Raw genomic sequence first — 20813 nt, 5'->3', positions numbered from 1 at the left:
AGCTGAAAAACAACTGTGATTTTGAGTTTGAGCCATGGAATGAATTGCCAACTTTGGAGGTGGAACAAGCAGCCACAAAAGGTTAGATAGTATAGTATAAGTAATTACAAAATAGAGGGGAAATTTTTTTAGTATTGTACAAGGAGGTTTTAACACATGTACAGGGGGGTTTTCACTTTGTGCATGGGGGTCAGAAGTTCTAAGATGGAGGAAAGTGGGCTGATCCTGTTCTTCCTCCTTCTTTTTCCTTACCTCCATGTTCTTGGTGATGTTGGTACTCACAGATTGGTTTAGAGTAGTAAAACACTTGGCAACGTAGGTAGTAGGTATTGGGGAATAATTGTTAACCTGTTATACGTAATATATCATATAAAAGAGAGCAGCAGCCCTGGGCGGAGAGAGAGACGAAGAAGACAGCAGACAGAGAGGATGTCAGTGTGTGCGTGTGCCTCTACCCAGGCCGCTGATCAAATAGCCGCAGTCCAAGAACATAATCTATTAGATAACTAGCAATAAACTGCCTTGAGACCGAACAGCCAAAGCCTGCGGAATTTTTCTTTGGAAGCACGGGTTGGAGGAGGAATTCACCACCGTATGAGACCCCAGAGCAAAGCCGGGGTTTTCACAGGTGTAATGTAATCACAATTCAATTCAAGGTTGCACAGGTTTTTTTAAAGCAAGGAACCCCAGAAAGATAAGCAAAAAAGCCTTTATTTAAAAAAGCCCCTATACAATAATACAGTAGGAACTTATATACCTTAGATACTTTCAAAGGCATGCATTCAATTTAATATAAAAACAATGGACTTAATAGCTAAACAACAGTGTATAAACAATAGATTTAATATATAAACAATTAGAGACTTCATGGTTATGATTTATTAATATAATTTTTTGGCAAAAAGCAAAGAACTGTCCTATTAATACATTGTTACAACAACTTTATTTCAATAAATAAACAAGTCTCTCTGCAGCCACAAAGAAAATCAAGATAGGAATATTTAGAATAGAAGTAATATCAATAAATAAAAAATTAAATATTACTATAATAATTCTAAATCGCTTCTGTACTACAAAGTAAGAGTTATGAGTATTTCATTAACTATGAATTAAGAAGTCCAGAGAAGAGGCATGAAAATTATTATAGGGATGGAGCACTTCTCCTGTGAAGAAAACTGAAAAGAACTGGAATTGTTCATCCTGGAGAAGAGAAGGCTTTGGGCTCAGCTAATTGCTGCCTTCCAGTACCTGAAGGAAGCCTATAAGAAAGATGGGGAGATGTGGATATTCTAAGTTCAGTCAGAAGGAAAAAGAGAAATATTTCTGCCAGGCTAAGCTTGGGAAAATATTTCTCTTTTTCCCTCTGAGTGAACTGAGACTATCCACAGGGAGGGCCTTGTTACAAGAAAGATGGGAAGGTGTTCAGTCTGAGGGAAATTCTTCTTCAATTCTGAAGAGATGCTGATGTTTTGTGAACAGGAGGCAGAAGAATGATCTGTCAAACTGAGAGAGCAATGTGACCACTGGAGAGTGAGCTTGGTGTTTCACTTGTTTGCTGGAATATGTGACCAGTGGAGATTGGTATTTCACTTGTTTGCAGCAAATGAGTGAATATCTGACTCGTTGTTGGTGTGTGTGTAACACGCAGGGTGGGAAGGAAGCAAGATTTGCTCTTGCTTAACATTAGGCAGGAAAGCAGTAAAACTGGCTGGGTTTTGTCATATGTGGGACCTAAGTATTAAAACAAATGTGAAGGCCATTAGTGTGGAAAAGTAATTCTGTTTGTGTTAGTGTTTTAGAGGAATCCCAGAGTTTGGAGACGAACGACTAACTTCTTCAAGGGAGCTGGAAGATAGGCATAGAAATTCTTCATTAATGTTTGCTACAGAAAAATGCTGTTGGCTTGTCCCTGTGTGTGTGTGTCCCCATGAGTTCCCCTGAAAAGCATCCTGTATCTCCAAGTTTCAAGGAAGGAGTGTTGAGGTAAGAGAGGGAAAAGAGCAAGTGATATTTTTGGGCACCAGTCAACTGCTCAAGGGGGCCAGGGCTTTGGAGCTGGTTCTCCACTGAGTTGGTCCAGAGAAGTTCTTCTCTTCTCTGACCTTGTAACCTCTTGCTCCTGTCAGAGCCAGAGGAGAGCCTTCTGCTTCAGAGCCAGGAGCAGTCCTTCTGGTTCTCCAGTGCAGGCAGCGTGCTTTGACAGAGCCAGGCTCCTGCGCATGTTCAGCTGGAGGCACCTTGCAGAGAGGCATGGAGAAGACCCAGAGCTGTCCCTGCACTGCTTTTCCCCGCCCAGAGGACTGAGGAGAAATGCCCCAGCGGGAAGGTCCTCAGAGCAAACTTGCAGCAGAAGGAGTAACAGAGGCAAAGGTGGCCCTTTGCTGTTTGTGCCCCCTGGGTCCCCCGGGGTTCTGCATGGAATGTTGGAATGTTGGGCTGTGCCCATAGCAACTGTCGTTGTCTCCTGCTCCTGCGGCCGTTGATGGAACACTGGTGGAGCAGCGGTGGAGCAGCAGCTGCAGGATCTGCTCCTGGGCTGTCCCTGACCAGCCGCCTTCTGCTCTCAGAAGCGTCAGATCTGGCCTCTGGATCTACATCCTCATCTCCTTGTCTGCTGCCAGGCATCCCCACGGCACTTTGGGACTGTCAAAGGTAAAAAAATACCCATTTGCCCTCAAACCACTAAGAGAATGGCAGGAGGATCCTGTTGGCTGTCCCACCAACCACGACAGACATAGTCTGTGGTACTTTCCCCAGACAAGGTTACACATGTAAGTGTTATTCCAGCATCTGTAGGAATAATGTTGCCTCCAGTGGAAATACAGACCTTTCCATAGAGGACATAGAGAGCTGTCACCATGCACTTGCAGATTCTCATCCACTAGTGACCTGATTAAAAATTCTTGGTGCCCTTTTAAATCCTAAACCTGTGTTGTGGTTGCCCCAAAATATTACTGAGGAGGTCAGGGGTTCAGTGGCAACAAATCCTGTTACGCCCTGACTCTGCTCACGCCTCCTCCAAGGCTTTAAAAACCAGAAGGATGGGACCTCTCCTCTGTGATCCCTGTCCTTCAGGGCATGGAAGCAGTTTGCCAGGCTTCCCCTCCAATACTGGCTTTCACCTACAAAAATGATCTGATTTCAGCTAGACTTACATACTTACATCGCATAAAGAAACAGTATCATTTTGAATCTCTATAAGTATTTTTCTCCCCTCTTGCATTGGATCTCTTTTCTATGGAGATATTGGTATGGATTTGTCCATGTTTTCCCATGCCTCTAAGCACCTCATGGTCAGGGGCAACCGTGGAATGCCATCTGGAGTGGTCCTTCTCAAGAACACAATCCCAATATCACAGAATTTTCTGGGTTGGAAGGGACTCACAAAAATCATCAAGCCCGGCTCCTGGGCCTGCCCAGGGTGGCCTCGAGTACCACACCCTGTGCCCAAGAGCATTGCCCAGACACTTTTTGAGCTCTCTCAGGCTTGTTGGGCACTGGTAACAGCTTCCCTGGGGAGGCTGTTCCAGTGCCCAACCATCCTCTGGCTGAGGAACCTTTTCCTTATTTCCACTGGCACATCTTCCCTGCCATTCTCTTGGGTCTTCTCACTGCTCCCTGGACTGAAGGCAGGAGTGCCTGGCCTTCTGCTTCCCCTCTTGGGAAAGCTGCAGACTGCTAGAAGGTCCTGCCTTGGAAATTCCAAGTGAAAAGGCAGCAATTGAAACCCAGCTGAGGGGAGCTGGGACAGCACAGCTTGTGGCTTGCAATGATGAGGATGAGAAGGAAGGCTCCTGACACATCTTGGCAGAATGATTTTTATCTGGAGCATTGTTTTCATCTCTTTCAGGTGGAAAGGAGAGGCACAATGAAAAGGAAAGCAAGAGCCAACATTAAGCCGTGAGTTTTGGCAAAGGGGGTTAAAGGACAGCAAACTTGAGGAATGGCGAGGAGGAGAACTGCTATTTCAGAGTGAGGGTGGGATTGGTTGAAGCCTGTGGGTCCACGGGAGGTGTCTCTTGACCATTTGACTTTCTTACCCTTCTTGCCACCTCCTTCTTCCTTTAGGCACATCAATGTTGGCAGTGACTTTCAGGCTGAGCTCCCTGAGCTGCAGACCAGACCGCCAAGTGAAGATGAAGAGCCTGCAACCCTGGTCTGGAAGCCCTGGGAGGAAGATGACTCAGACATGGAGAAACCGGACAGAGGTAGCTGTCGAGCTTTTTTTTCCACCCCTGAGATACTCGGGTGTGTAAAATGCTCCTTTTTGGGAGAAAAGCCCATTTTTTGCAGGCTCTGCTTCTCTCCTTGTCTCGCCCATCTTCCTGCATGTGAGGGTTAGAGGCAAGGAGGATGCTTTTGCAGCAGAGCAGGAAAAAGAGCAACCGTCCTGCTCTCCAAATTGGTCAGAGGCATTTGCCTCTGGAAGAGGGGAGATTGGCCCCCACTTCTTATTACAAAGTCTGCTTGGGAGTGAGGGCCAGCACTGTGTGCACCCTTAGTTCACCTGCCCCTTTCTTTGCTCTCCTTTTCATGCTCTCCAACCTGTTGTCTTAAGCTCTTGTGCTTTCCTTCTGCCTTGTATGGCAACCTTTCCCCTTCCTCAGCTCAAGCCTGACTTTCAGTGGGTTTTTGTTGTGCTTGCAGTCAGAGAACTGTTGGACATGGCCAGCGCCCGTGGCATGCCCAGGGCAGCAGCAAAGCTGGAGCTCGCCCTGCACTGCCTGCACCAGGCACGCGGCAGCGTTCCGGTAAGAAGCGGCTGTTTGGGGGCAGAGAAGAGTGGACAGGGAATTAATAAGGCCCGGGCACTGGGACAGTCTTTCCTGGCTGCTTTTGCAGCAGGGAGTTGACAAGAAGCAGAGCACTTTTGCTGCCTGCCGTGTCTTCTCCAGCTACGTCAGGGGTGAGCTAAAAAGGGCTGGAGCAGGGAGAATGTCCCTCCTGGAGGCACTGACAGCAGGTCCTGCAACCTGCACCCTTGTAAATCTCCTGGAGTTCAATATTCTCTAAGACATTTTGAGGTGCACAGAGCTGTATAGAGGGGAAACTCCCAGAAGCCTCAGTGAGCTGAGGCAATTCTTTGTGCAGGAGGATCAAAATCATTGAGTTGGTCAGCAAAATGCCACTCTTGGGGACCAGGATCAAAGGGATAGCAAGAAAATAGTAAGGGACTAGGAGCTAACCACAATGTTTAACCCATATGAGATGCAGTGGCCAGAATCTCTGGAGAGCCAAAGTAGCTGAAAGTCTATTTTCTAGCTCCTTTTTTGTGTTGTGAGGCAGCTAGAGCCTTTTTCCCTTTAATCTTGCAGGAGGCTCTGGAGATGTTGCTCTCAGGAGGGCCACCGGTGCCTCAAGGCCATCCCATGGCTGATTATCACTACGCAGGTAACCAAAGCAGAGCTTGTTTGTTCACTGACAGATGCTGTTGTCCCCTTAATTGCCCTGTCAAGCATTTCTGCTTAAAGACGTAACACCAGCATAAGGGCAGCAGGGAAAGAACCACCATCTACTCCTCCAGCTTGTTGTTGATGTTTTTTTTCCCTGGGGAATGCCTGCTCTTGTTTTCATTACCTTCTGAGAGGGCAGGCATGTACACATGTGAATGATGGATGGCGCTGATTTTGTTTTGGCAGCCAATGGGATCTAGTTCAAGTGGAGAGAGGGATCAATTTACCTGCTGCTTTTTATTGCCAGGCTCTGATAGATGGACACCTGAGGAGAAGGAGTCCTTCCGAAAGGCTTTCCACACCTATGGCAAGGATTTTCATCTCATCCAGAAGCAGGTAAAGCCACAGGACATTCTTTACTCTAGCAGGTGATCAGAAGGAAAAGCTCCTTCTTTCTGATACCAAATACTGGAATTCAGTCTCTCTCTTCTCAAGTACCCAAAATGTTAAAGTAGGAATGAAATGGGACATCGAAGACCTATGTGAAAATGATGATCTTGCCTCTCCAGCCCTTTTCTCCAAGCTGTTTTGGAAGACGAAGGTTTCTTCTGTCAGACTTGTCTCATAGGTTTGCTGGTGCTTCCACAACAAACTATGCTGGGATAACTGGAGTGATCAGGGGAAAGAAGAACTATGCTAGATGGATTTGGCTTTGATCTGCACATTATATCTGTTACCATGTAGCATAATGCAGGGTTTACTACAATTCACTCTCTTACTGCATATTAATCTCATTTTACACCCTACTCAATTTACTCCATGATTTTACTTCCTGATGTATTCCATATTCTACTTTTTCTCCAATGCAGCCTAGAGGATGGCCATTTTTAGATTCCTTCTTTTTCTCTTCACAACAGATTCAGACTAAGACTGTGGCACAGTGTGTGGAGTACTACTACTCCTTGAAACAAGAGCATAAACTTGTCCTTGTCGGTGATCGTGCTCAGGTGAGTGGGAAGGAGTTCCAGACATGCCAGGAAGGTCAAGAAACTGGGAGAAGGGGACAAAAGCTGCTGGCGAGCCATTCGAGATGCCCCTTTGCCAGGATCCCATTGTCCAATGCACTGGCAAAGGCACAGCAGATGCTGCCCAAGGCTTCATTGTGCGGCTGCCCTGAAATCCTGGAGCATAACTCTGAGCCAACAAAGCAGCACTATCATCACACTGGGCTTTGACTCTCTAGAGATTGGTTTCTCAAAGGCTGGCACCCTCGCTGATTCCAATCAGATCCTTAATTCCCCACTGCTTGCTAACATCAGTAATCTGGGCTGCATTCATGGGGATGCTGTAGATTTTCAGGGATTTTTTGTAGCATCCCAGCATACTCCCCAGGTAGGAGCTTCTGATGCTGTGGGTCCACAGAGAGAGAGAGAGAGAGAGAGAGAGAGAGAGAGAGAGATTATTTTGGGTAGTAAAAAATGTGTAACCATGTGTCTTCACTAATTTGACTGAATTTAATTTGACCCATTCCCTAGACATTTGTTGAGGAAAAATATAGATAAAAAGATGTTTGTCAGAGAGGTATAAATAAGAAATATAGAACTATTGATACCCACATTTTTATGCCAGCTCTTTGGGCTGTAGAAAGGAGGAGTATTTTCCTGAAAGTGCTGTGTCGTTTTCTCAGCTCTTTGGGGTTTGGAGGAATTTGCTGAGACGGATAGATTTTAGTGCTGGACGTTGTGATTGCCAGCTTTCTGAGAGGATGGAAAGATTGATAAGGATTTTTTGCTTTGCAGACTGTGGGCAGAGCAAAGAGGAGCAAAAGCCCTCCCAGAAAGGAGAACGGGGAGCCAGGGAAGAGAGGCCGCAAGAGGGCTGGCAGCGCCGAGTGTCCCTGCTGCCAGCCGCAGCAGCCAGCCCGTTCGGCAAGAGGCCCCTTTCCCTGCGGGCTGTGCAAACGGTGCGCAAGTTCCTCCTCTTCCTGCTCCAAGCTGCTCCTTTGGACTCAAACAGGCTGAGCCTTTTCAAAGGGACCACTGGGGAAGCTGGGGGCATTGGGGGATCACCCCTTGCAGCCATAGTCAAGGTTACAACCCACTTTAAACCCAAACAGCTTAGTTAAATCCCAGCATTCAGAATGAAACCTTACCGTGCCCCAACAAGACACAACTCATACAAGTGGGAGTAGCTCCAGCGAAGCTGGCTTTGATGGGGCTGATCAAATTAAAAATAGGATGAAGCATAAGGAGGAAGAAATGTGAATGAACTGAAACAAGATCAGACTCATGCTACTGATAAATTTACAAATGTGTCACAGCCTGAAAAGACAGAAATTCATACAAAAACGGAGATCTCAGCGCTTGGTTTAATGGTGTGTCTTAAACTGACAATGGATGGTTTGTCTCCTATCTTCCAGGGTGTTTGAAACCATGCAGGAAAGGAACAAACACAGGAGAAGGCATCGCCCACGGAAGGAAGCAGGGCCTCTCCCCAAGAAGAAAAAAGCAAATTAGGCCTGCAGCTTTCCAGGGCTAGCAAGAGTTAGCTGTCAAGAGGACTAGATAGGAATAGGATTGTTTGTTAAGTTTTTAGGGTTGTTTATTCTTCTACTTAGTTTACTAGATTGTAATATCTCTATTTATTAGTTAAGATTCATTAGTGCTAATTTACTAGAGTGTAATACCTGCCTTTATTAGTTAAGATTCATTAGTGCTATTAAAGATGTATTAGTATTATTAGATTTATCAATAAATGTAAGAGGTTTGGTGTTCGCTATTTTTTGTCACTTTCTCTTTGTTGAGACACAAGCTGTCTTTATCATTAAACCAAAGTTTGCTCCATGTTGTCTTTTTGTCTGTATGAAATCACTCAAGCAATGTTCGTTACTGTTTGTTAATGATTAAAGAAAAAGCAGCTCCCTCTATTCCTATTCCTAGGGAAGTAGAAGCTGCAGCAATTCCTTCAGTATGGGAAATGGATATACCTGGGAAATCTAAATTAGCACAACCAATACATGTTGAATTAAAGGCAGGGGCAAAAGCAGTACAGGTTAAACTGTATCCTATAAAACCAGTAGCATGGCAGGGAATAGGAAAAATTATTGATAAAGTCTTGAGATACCAAATTTTAGAAGGATGTGAATCAGAATATAATACACCTATAATTCCAGAGAGGTAAACCCAATGGTGAGTATAGATTAGTGCAGGATTTGAGAGCAATAAAATGAAATAACCAAGGACATTTATCCAGTGGTTGCCAATCCCTACACATTGTTAACATCCATGGAAGAGACATATAAATGGTTTACAGTAATTGATCAAAAAGATGCCTTTTCCTGCTTACCCCTTGACAAAGGAAGTAGGAACCTGTTTGCCTTTGAGTGGGAAAATCCAGGAAACGGAAAAAAGATCCATCTCATCTGAACACGGGTCCTACAAGGATTCAAGAGCAGTCCAAACCTATTTGAAAAGCAACTGGCAAAGGAGCTGGAGACATGGACGGCGAGGGGGAAGTGTGAGAACCCCAGGTTTGGTTTGAGGTCTCATGTGATGGTGAAGTCTCTACTCCAACCCGTGCTTCTAAAGAAAAACTCCCCAGTCTCTTGTTTTTTGGTCTCAAGACAATTTATTGCTAGTTATCTAACAGATTATGCTCTCGGGCTGTGGCTGTTTGATCAGCGGCCCAGGCAGAGACGCACACACTCCTGACACCCTGACTGTCCGGTGTCGTCTTCTTCTCTCCCCCTGCCCAGGGCTGCTGCTATCTTTTATAAGATATATTCATATAACATGTTTTCAATTTTTCCCCAATACCTACTACTTATATTACCAAGTGCTATTCTACTGTAAACCAATCTGTGAGTGCCAACATCACCAAGAACATGGAGGTAAGGAAGAAGAAGGAGGAAGAACAGGATCAGCCCACTTTCCTCCATCTTAGAACTTCTGATCTCCATGTACAAAGTAAAACCCACCCTGTACATGTGCTAATACCCCCCTGCACAATACTAAAAAAATTTCCCCTTGACTTTGTAACTACTTTTACTATACTATCTAACCCTTTGTGACTGCTTGTTCCACCTTCAAAGTTGGTAATTCATTCCATGGCTCAAACTCAAAATCACAGCTTTTTCCAGCTTCCTGCCTGAGTCTAGAATGCCTCTGACCAAGACCTGGAACCTCTAGAAATGTCTGAGAGACATTTTGAGTTCCCACAGGCAAGTACCGAGAGGACAATACCTGCTGCTACAGTATGTTGATGATATAGCGATAGCCACAGAGGAGAAAGCCACCTGCATATCGGTAACAAGCGAGATTTTAAATTCACTGGGAATGGGAGGCTATGTGGTATCTAAAGAAAAAGCACAAATTGCCCAACAGACTGTGATTGAGCTGGGGTGTGAAATCTCAGAAGGGCAGCGAAAACTGGGTACTAAGCGTATTAGTGGGAGAATGGTTGCAGGAGAGGGGTCATGGATCAATGGAGCAGTTATTCATTGATACCTCTGTATGAGACCCCAGAATCAGAATCAGGCGGTGTCTGGCCTGGGAACAGAGCTTGGGAAAATAGGCTCTGTGTCCAGGCCTGGGAAACTGTACAAGGTCTGTCTAGGCCTGGGAAACAGTACAAGGTTGGAATGAGATAATAAGGATGAGCATATCCTTGGAGATATGCTTGTACAAGAATAGGCTGTATGACAAGATGTGCCCAGAGAAGATGGGATGTACCATGACGACGTGACTAGAGATGAGAAACTTGGCTTAAGAAACCTGGCTATACTTGTAAATGCACGTAGGCTAAACAGAGCAAAGACCTTTGTAAATTGACCAATGAGAGCTGTTGCTGACTTTGCTTGTAGGAAACCCTATATAAACTGACAGGATTTTTGAATAAATGAAGCTTGCTTATCAATCATACAGATTGTGCTTTTCTTCCCTCTGCCTGTGGCTTCAGTTTTGGCACCCGTCACAGGGACCTCAAATCCTTGCCCTAAGGCAGTGATTCTGGAGCAGCGCCGATACGCAGCAATCGGCAGGCTAAAGATTGACTTGATATTATTGGCATAAGGAGTTGTCTCGTGCCTGAGTTGGAAAAAAGCTAGACTAGCATCCAGAGGAGGATCACCAGCTTGCAAGGTACAAAAGGCTGCACTAAACAGGGATAGATTAATCAATTCAGGTAGATTAATCTTTCTGGCCAACGGAAATTTAAGTCGTCCTCCAGCTCTTTATTAATTTTTTAAAGAAACGAGATATAGCTGATATAGACCTTAATAAAGATCCTCTGGCATTGTACACCTATGGCCAGGCTCGGGGTTTGTTTAAAACCTCGGGGGATCTCTTTGAGGTAGACCAGTGGTGTGAGTTAGGAGAAGTGCTATGACTTAAAGATAAGACTGCCCGAAAGCTAATGAAACCGTGGTGTTTGTTCAAAAGTTGTTTGCAAAGATATCAGACAGAGAAAAAATTTGCTGCTGTAACCACTGCTGCTCTAGATACAGAGGGAATTAGTAATAAACCAGGAATGCATGCCGTAGGAGTCGATTATAATCCTAGTCCAGCAGTGGGTAATAGAATTGAGATGCAAAATCCATCCTGTGATAAAGAACTCACTGCTTCCCTCGAAACTCCCTCTGAAATTCCCTTTGCTTTTAATCCCGGTTTTAGTTCTGCTCACTCAAGTACAGATTCCCTTCCCACAAGTGAACAGCCAGTGACAAACTATCAGCGACACCCAGAGAGTGAAGGAGAACTGCTAGAGGAGGAGACTGCTCAAAATCATGATGAAGAAACATAAAAAGCTGCTGGTGTTCTTTCTAAGTAAGGACATCCTGCAAATTGTCAGCAATTCAGAGAATAAATTGGCTAAGCATTCAAAAAGAAGCAATAAATAATAAATAATAAAGATAAAGATTTATGCTCTGCTATAGATTTGCAGGCCTTCCCTGTTTCCTATACACCAAATGCTGGAGGAGGTCTGACAGCTAATTATATTCCTGTAGATTGGAAATTACTTTAACAATTATGAGCAACAGTTAATGATTGTGGGATTCATGGTGAGCCTGCAAAACAAATGCTTAACTACATATGGGGCTCAGGTTTGCTTCTTCCTGAAGATGTTAAGGGTATTATGAGAATGATTATGACACAGTCTCAGTCGATGCTGTGGCAAGCTCACTGGTTTCAACTGAGTGATCGTTTTGCTGCCATCCCACGACAGCAAAATGATCCTTTGCATGGAATACCAGTTGATCAAATAATGGGCAATTTGCCATAATTGAGATGCAGGCACAAGTAGGAGCTGAGAAATTAAAGGCTGCTATGCAAGTGGCTAAAGAAGCAATTTCCAGGGTTAGAACAGCAGCAGTGTCTCCTTCTTACATGTCTACTAAGCAAGGAAGAGAGGAGTCTTTTGCCTCCTTTGTTGATAGAATAACTGAGGCCATTAATTGGGCTAACCTTCAGGATTTTAAAGGGAGCTCTATTATGACAGTGTGTCCTAGAAAATTGCAATGCTACTATTAGAAATGTTATTACTTCAATGAACATTGATGCAACAGTAGAGGAAATGCTAGAGAGGATGTCTAGGATTCCTACAGGTTCACAGGCAATGTTAGTCGAGGCACTTAGGGATGTAGGGAAAGATCTAGTGCAAGCCCAGACACAAGCCTTTGCTGCCTTAACTCCACTACAACCAATAAATTAGCCGAAGCAACAGTCTCATCTCAAATGCTTCTGCTGTGGGAAAGTAGGACATTTTTGTTGCAACTGCAGAGAAGGGACAGTTTGGTGCAACAGGCGCTCCATGGATTCTCATTCCACAGAAGCCTGCATAGGATCGGGAAATGCGAAGCGGAGCGCGAAGAGCTGCGGCGTGACGACCCCAAGGGTGGCTCCTGTGTGGCATCCCCCAGACAACTGCAGCCAGCCAGCTCCCTCCAGCCAGCCCCCAGCGGGAGTCTCGGCTTGGACCTGGCAACAACAATAGACATTATCCTGATTGACATGAAGCCAGCAAGGATTCCTGCCGGGATTAAAGGGCCAGTAATGTAAACAGAAAAACCTTGTGGTGCTCTTCTTTTAGGACGTTGTCCAAGATTTTAAAAAAAAAAAAAAAAAATGTTCTCCAATTACCATCTGAGTAGGAGTTGCCTTGGGGCAGTTTTCCTTATCTGCTGTTAATGGCCCCATCAATGCCTGGCCACATAACTCAGAGATAACACTGTCCAGGAGGAGGAAGTGATTAAGGACACACCTTGTGACTCATAATAACCCATTGTGAGATGCTCTGCCCAAGGGGAAGAGCTAGGCATTCCCACCTAAATAAAAGTGGAGATTTCCAGACAGAGGGGAGCCTTTTCACAGGTTCTCCGAGAAGACACAGCAACTACATCTGCAATCCCAAGATGACTGAAGCTCATCCAATTCGGACTGCTACCAGCATGCTAGCCAGGTTATATTCTGACTTTGTCTGTAGCCTTTCCCTTTATATTATTGCATGTATTTTTGTCCTTTTCCCCTTTTCCCAATAAATTATATTTCTGACTTAGAGTCTCTCACTGGTTTTACTTTCAAACCAGAACAGACGTTCATCTGCTGGATTAGAAGGACTTTTCATTTTACCTGGAGTACTTGATGCTGACTTTACAGGTGAAATCCTTATTGTTGCTATGACATTTTACCCTCCATTTATAATTCCTGCTGGGAGTAAAATTGCTCAGTTGGTTCCTACATTACAGCTGACAGAAGCTGCCTTGTGCATCATGCACCAGCAGAGGGGACCTGATGGCTTTGGATCTACGGGGGGTATGGCTTTGCTGTGTTTGCCTATGGAGGAAAGACCAAAAGCTCCTGTTCTTTTGGAGAATGGGCAACAAAGACTGCAGCTTTCTGCACTTTTGGATACTGGAGCTGACATCAGCATTATCAGCAAGGACTGTTGGCCTGCCTCCTGGTCGCTTTCCCCTATGGTTGCTGGGGTGGAAGGAATTGGAGGTGCAGCTTCAGTCTGCCGGAGCAGGGATAAAATTGCTTTATCATTGGAGGGTCTCACCTGTGTACAATTTGTTCCTGTTATGTCACTACCACCCAAGGTTGATGCATTAATTGGCTGTGACATTCTCGTGCAATTAGAGGCTCGCCTTGCAACAAAAGATCATTTTTAATAGGGGTCACTACTTGGACTTCCCTGATCCCCCTAACCTGGAAATCTGATGATCCAGTCTGGATTGAGCAGTGGCCGCTAAAGAGAGGAAGCCTACAACAAGCTCATTCCCTTGTTGCTGAACAGTTACAGCAAGGTCACATTAAATCTTCTACTAGCCCCTGGAATACCCCAATATTTGTTATTAAGAAAAAAATCAGGAAAACTTCATCTGCGGCATGATTGACGTGCAGTCAATGCCCAGATGGAAGCAATGGGGGCCTTACAGCCAGGTCTCCCAAATCCAGCTATGCTGCCTGAGGGTTGGAATCGCTTCATAATTGATTCAAAGACTGTTTCTTTACAATTGGCCTTCATCCAAAGGATACCAAAAGATTTGCATTTACCTTACCCTCTTTAAATCGTGAGGCACCAGCAAGCAGATATGAGTAGACGACCCTTCCTCAGGGAATGCGCAACAGTCCTGTGCTGTGTCAGCTTTTTGTGGATGCTGCTCTGTTACCTGTTTGAGCTGCTTTTCCTAACACTGTGATCTATCACTATGTGGGTGATATTCTGTTTGCACAAGAAAGCTCGTTCACTGATCATCAGGAGGCTTTCATTCTTGCTCAGGTACAAACTAACAACTTGTGTGTTGCTCCGGAGAAAGTACAGCCTTCTGCTCCCTGGAAATATTTAGGCTGGGTGATTTCTGACATGCACATTCGGCCACAGAAAGTTGATTTGTAGCTGGATTTAAAAACCTTACATGACATGCAACGATTTATGGGAGGTATACAATGGCTTCGTCCTGTTGTTGGTATTTCTCATGCTGAACTTGATGAACTGTGACCACTGCTGAAATTCAGGCACAAATCCTGCTACACCAATTCACTTAACTGACAAACAACGCACAATTGTACTGGATGTTGCTACTGCTGTTGCACAGAGAGCTGTGGATCACAGAGATCCTGACTTACCCATAGACATTACTATTCTGCCTCAGCCAAAACACCTGTCAGGTGCTCTCACTCAGCAGTTAAAAGACAGAGGGGGAAAGAAGGTATTAGAGGATATAAAGGTATTAGAATGGGTGTTTGGACCTGTATAACTTTCTAATTCTATTCAGCCACATATAGATGCACTTGGACTGTTAATTCAAAAAAGTTGGAAGCGGGTGTTACAGGTCACTGGAGAAGAGCCACAAAGAATCTTTGTTCCAATAAAACAGAATGATTTGGACTGGGTTTTGCAACACTCTCCTGAGTTACAAGCTAGCATTTTAGAATCTGGTGCAGAAATACAAATGTCATCACAGACTTGGCCGTCACAACCAAATTATAGTGAAACACCAGTGATGGATGCAATCATTGCATAAACAGATGCAGGCTGAAAATCACAAAAACTGCTCTCACCTGGAATGAGCAAGGACAATGGAATAGTATCATTTTAGAGGGACAGAAATCAGACACTTTGCAGACTTTAGAGCTTGTAGCTATTGTCTGTGCATTTTGTCGATGGATGCATGACCCTCTAAGTGTTCTGCCTGATTCCTTGTATGCAGCTGGAGTAGCACAGCATATTGAAGATGCATTGCTGCAAGAAGTACAGAATCAATGCCTGAAGACACTTTTTGCACAATTGTAATCAGCTATTAGACAGAGATCTGCTCCATATGCTATTTTTCACATCAGGAGTCACAAGGTAGGATTTAGAGGAGGGCAATGCTCTAGCCGATCAGCTGGTATCAGTGACTGTACCCAATTTTACAAAAGCACGCAATGCCCATGCCTCATTTCATCAGAGTGCAAAAAGGCTATGATGTTGCTTTGATATTACCATGGAGGAAGCCCAAGGAATTGTCAGAGCATGTCCTGACTGCAGTCATCACAATGGACCAGGTCTTGGCCTGGGTGTAAATCCCCGAGGTCTAGGCCCCAGTGAGTTGTAGCAAATGGATGTGACTCATGTGAATGAATCTGGGCATTTGCGTTATGTCCACGTGGTCATTGGCACCTACAGTCACTTTATTTGGGCCTCCCCACAAGCAGGAGAGAAAGCCGTTCATGTTATTCAACATTTAATACTATGCTTTGCTATTTTAGGGGTACCTAGAGTTATTAAAACAGATAATGGTCCTGCATATGTAGGGAAGAAAGTTAATTGCTTTTTGCAGCAATGGGGTGTTAAGCGTATTACAGGAATACCACACTCTCCCACGGGACAAGCCATAGTAGAAAGGGCAAACCAAACTTCAAAACATATCTTGCAAAATTGAAGATAATTACTGATCCTCAGGAAAGATTGGGAAAAGCATTGTTTGCTTTAAATCATCTCTGTATATTTAGTGTCCATGATATGCCACCTGCCTATGTACATGGGATATTTTCAAAACAGAAAGATGTTGATAAGCCAATGACCGTAATGTACAGGCATCCTGCTACAGGGATACGGTCAGGACCAGCACCTGTAAATTATATGGGTAGACGTCATATGTGTGTGTCTACAGCTACAGGTCCCTTGTGGGCTCCCAGTAAGTGGACACGTCCTGTTTCAACACGGCTGCCGACACCTCTGCTGAAGACCGAAGACTCCACAGACGACAACTTTGGCTTCAGCCTATTCTACTGGAAATAAATAATGCTCTAGGGACTTTTACAGTGGGATAGCCCTAATATAGTATTTTGGGTAGACATAACAATATATCACCAATTTGAGCAAAGAAAGAGATTAATAGCACATGTAACTTGTGGGTGTTCAGGACGTCAAATTACATCAATTGTGATTAAATGTGGGGGTTGTGGAAAAATAGTTAAAGGTAGAGGAGACTATGGATTACTTCAAGGGTGCATTGAATGTTGGATGCCTCTAGAAGCTGCAAATGCAATTTCTGCTCTTCGGGAATGGATAAAACAATGCTGTGCTACACAAGCACAATTATATTCTCTGTGGGAAAACCGAGAAGTGTGAGAGCTAGCATATGCAGCATTTAGTCTGATTAAACCACTTTGCTTAGCAAAATTATTTGTGCGCACAAAAATAGAGGCTGTTCAGTATAGACGGATGTGTGCTAAAAAGGCAAATCAGTAAAATATGTCAAGAAGCCAAACTGCGGTGGCCACAGGCTTTAGCAATAGCATTGCCGAGAATCCGGATAAAGCCTAGGAGTGGCATGTCGGTCAGTCCTTATGAGATATTGTATGGGAAACCATGCGAATCTCCTGGACCCAATCCAAATTCACACGTCACGGGAAAACAGGAATATATATCTATTTTCTGTCTCTTGGGAAAACTTTAGCACAACTTCGGAGCGCTCTTGTGTGGAATAGGCCGCTGACTCTCGAGAATCCAGTTCATGACATGCATCCAGGAGACAAGGTGTACCTTAAGAATTGCAACAAATAACCAGCAAGGCACCACAGAAAAATAAGCAAAATAGCCTTTATTTAAAAAAGCTCCTATATAATAATACAGTGCGAACTTATATACCTTAGATACTTTCAAAGGCATGCATTCAATTTAATATATAAACAATAGATTTAATAGCTAAACAACAGTATATAAAAAATAGATTTAATATATAAAAAAATAGAGACTCCATGCTTATGAATTAATAATATAATTTTTGGCAAAAAGCAAGAAACTGCCCTATTAATACATTCTTACAACAGCTTTATTTCAATAAATAAATGAGTCTCTCTGCAGCCACAAAGAAAATCAAGATAGGAATAATTAGAATAGAAGAAATATCAATAAATGAAATATTAAATATTAGCAGCCACAAAGAAAATCAAGTTAGGAATATTTAGAATAGAAGCAATATCAATAAATGAAATATTAGATATAACTTTAGTAATTCTACATCGCTTCTGTACTAAAAAGTAATACTTATGATTATTTTATTAACTATGAATTAAGAAATCTAGGGAAAAGCCATGACGATGATTAGAGGGATGAAGCACTTCTCCTGTGAAGAAAGCTGAAAAGAATTTGTATTGTTCATCCTGGAGAAGAGAAGGCTTTGGGCTCAGCTAATTGCTGCCTTCCAGTACCTGAAGGAAACCTATAAGAAAGATGGGAGATGTGGATATTCTAAGTTCAGTCAGAAAGAAAAAGAGAAATATTTCTGCCAGGCTAAGCCTGGGAAAATATTTCTCTTTTTCCCTCTGAGTGAACTGAGACTATCCACAGGGAAGGTCTTGTTACAAGAAAGATGGGAAAATGTTCAGTCTGAGGGAAATTCTTCTTCAATTCTGAAGAGATGCTGATGTTTTGTGAACAGAAAATGGAAGAATGCTCCCCCAAACTGAGAGAGCAATGTGACCAGTGGAGAGTGAGCTTGGTGTTTCACTCATTTGCTGGAATATGTGACCAGTGGAGATTGGTATTTCACTTGTTTGCAGCAAATGAGTGAATATCTGACTCGTTGTTGGTGTGTGTGTAACACGCAGGGTGGGAAGGAAGCAAGATTTGCTCTTGCTTAACATTAGGTAGGAAAGCAGTAAAACTGGCTGGGTTTTGTCATATGTGGGACCTAAAGTATTAAAACAAATGTGAAGGCCATTAGTGTGGAAAATTAATTCTGCTTGTGTTAGTGTTTTAGAGGAATCCCAGAGTTTGGAGACGAACATCTAACTTCTTCAAGGGAGCTGGAAGATAGGCACAGAAATTCTTCATTAATGTTTGCTACAGAAAAATGCTGTTGGCTTGTCCCTGTGTGTGTGTGTCCCCATGAGTTCCCCTGAAAAGCATCCTGTATCTCCAAGTTTCAAGGAAGGAGTGTTGAGGTAAGAGAGGGAAAAGAGCAAGTGATATTCTTGGGCACCAGCCAATTGCGCAAGGGGGCCAGGGCTTTGGAGCTGGTACTCCACTGAGTTGGTCCAGAGAAGCTCTTCTCTTCTCTGACCTTGTAACCTCTTGCTCCTGTCAGAGCCGGAGAAGAGCCTTCTGCTTCAGAGCCAGGAGCAGTCCTTCTGGTTCTCCAGTGCAGGCAGCGTGCTTTGACAGAGCCAGGCTCCTGCGCATGTTCAGCTGGAGGTACCTTGCAGAGAAGCACGGAGAAGACCCAGAGGTGTCCCTGCACTGCTTTTCCCCGCCCAGAGGACTGAGGAGAAATGCCCCAGCGGGAAGGTCCTCAGAGCAAACTTGCAGCAGAAGGAGTAACAGAGGCAAAGGTGGCCCTTTGCTGTTTCTGTCCCCTGGGTGCCCCGGGGTTCTGCATGGAATGTTGGAATGTTGGGCTGTGCCCGTAGCAACTGTCGTTGTCTCCTGCTCCTGCGGCCGTTGGTGGAACACTGGTGGAGCAGCGGTGGAGCAGCAGCTGCAGGATCTGCTCCTGGGCTGTCCCTGACCAGCCGCCTTCTGCTCTCAGAAGCGTCAGATCTGGCCTCTGGATCTACATCCTCATCTCCTTGTCTGCTGCCTGGCATCCCCACGGCACTTTGGGACTGTCAAAGGTAAGCAAATGCCCATTTGCCCTCAAACCACTAACAGAATGGCAGGAGGATCCTGTTGTCTGTCCCACCAAGCACGACAGACATAGTCTGTGGTACTTTCCCCAGACAAGGTTACACATGTAAGTGTTATTCCAGCATCTGTAGGAATAATGTTGCCTCCAGTGGAAATACAGACCTTTCCATAGAGGACGTAGAGAGCTGTCACCATGCACTTGCAGATTCTCATCCACTAGTGACCTGATTAAAAGTTCTTGGTGCCCTTTTAAATCCTAAACCTATGTTGTGGTTGCCCCAAAATATTACTGAGGAGGTCAGGGGTTCAGGGGCAACAAATCCTTTTATGCCCTGACTCTGCTCACGCCTCCTCCAAAGCTTTAAAAACCAGAAGGATGGGACCTCTCCTCTGTGATCCCTGTCCTTCAGGGCATGGAAGCAGTTTTCCAGGCTTGCCCTCCAATACTGGCTTTCACCTGCAAAAATGATCTGGTTTCAGCGAGTCTTATATACTTACATACTTACATCACGTAAAAAAACAGTATCATTTTGTATCTCTGTAAGTATTTTTCTCCCCTCTTGCATTGGATCTCTTTTCTATGGAGATATTGGTATAGATGTGTCCATGTTTTCCAATGCCTGTAGGCGCCTCATGGTCAGAGGCAGCCATGGAATGCCAACTGGAGTGGTCCTTCTCAAGAACACAATCCCAGTGTCACAGAATTTTCTGGGTTGGAAGGGACTCACAAAGATCATCAAGCCCGGCTCCTGGGCCTGCCCAGGATGGCCTCGAGTACCACACCCTGTGCCCAAGAGCAGTGCCCAGACACTTTTTGAACTCTCTCAGGCTTGTTGGGCACTGGTAACAGCTTCCCTGGGGAGGCTGTTCCAGTGCCCAACCATCCTCTGGCTGAGGAACCTTTTCCTTATTTCCACTGGCACATCTTCCCTGCCATTCTCTAGGGTCTTCTCACTGCTCCCTGGACTGAAGGCAGTAGTGCATGGCCTTCTGCTTCCCCTCTTGGGGAAGCTGCAGACTGCTAGAAGGTCCTGCCTTGGAAATTCCAAGTGAAAAGGCAGCAATTGCACCCAGCTGAGGGGAGCTGGGACAGCGCAGCCTGTGGCTTGCAATGATGAGGATGAGAAGGAAGGCTCCTGACACATCTTGGCAGAATGATTTTTATCTGGAGCATTGTTTTGATCTCTTTCAGGTGGAAAGGAGAGGCACAATGAAAAGGAAAGCAAGAGCCAACCTTAAGCCGTGAGTTTTGGCAAAGGGGGTTAAAGGGCAGCAAACTTGAGGAATGGCGAGGAGGAGAACTGTTATTTCAGAGTCAGGGTGGGATTGGTTGAAGCCAAGGAGGTGTCTCTTGACCATTTGACTTTCTTACCCTTCTTGCCACCTCCTTCTTCCTTTAGGCACATCAATGTTGGCAGTGACTTTCAGGCTGAGCTCCCTGAGCTGCAGACCAGACCACCAAGTGAAGATGAAGAGCCTGCAACCCTGGTCTGGAAGCCCTGGGAGGAAGATGACTCAGACATGGAGAAACCGGACAGAGGTAGCTGTCGAGCTTTTTTTTCCACCCCTGAGATACTCGGGTGTGTAAAATGCTCCTTTTTGGGAGAAAAGTCCATTTTTTGCAGGCTCTGCTTCTCTCCTTGTCTCACCCATCTTCCTGCATGTGAGGGTTAGAGGCAAGGAGGATGCTTTTGCAGCAGAGCAGGAAAAAGAGCAACCGTCCTGCTCTCCAAATTGGTCAGAGTCATTTGCCTCTGGAAGAGGGGAGATTGGCCCCCACTTCTTATTACAAAAGCTGCTTGGAAG

This window comes from Lonchura striata, chromosome Z (assembly GCF_050655825.1).
Source record: "Lonchura striata isolate lonStrDom1 chromosome Z, ASM5065582v1, whole genome shotgun sequence".
Lineage (NCBI taxonomy): Eukaryota > Metazoa > Chordata > Aves > Passeriformes > Estrildidae > Lonchura > Lonchura striata.
Note: the sequence above shows the minus strand (reverse complement) of the source record.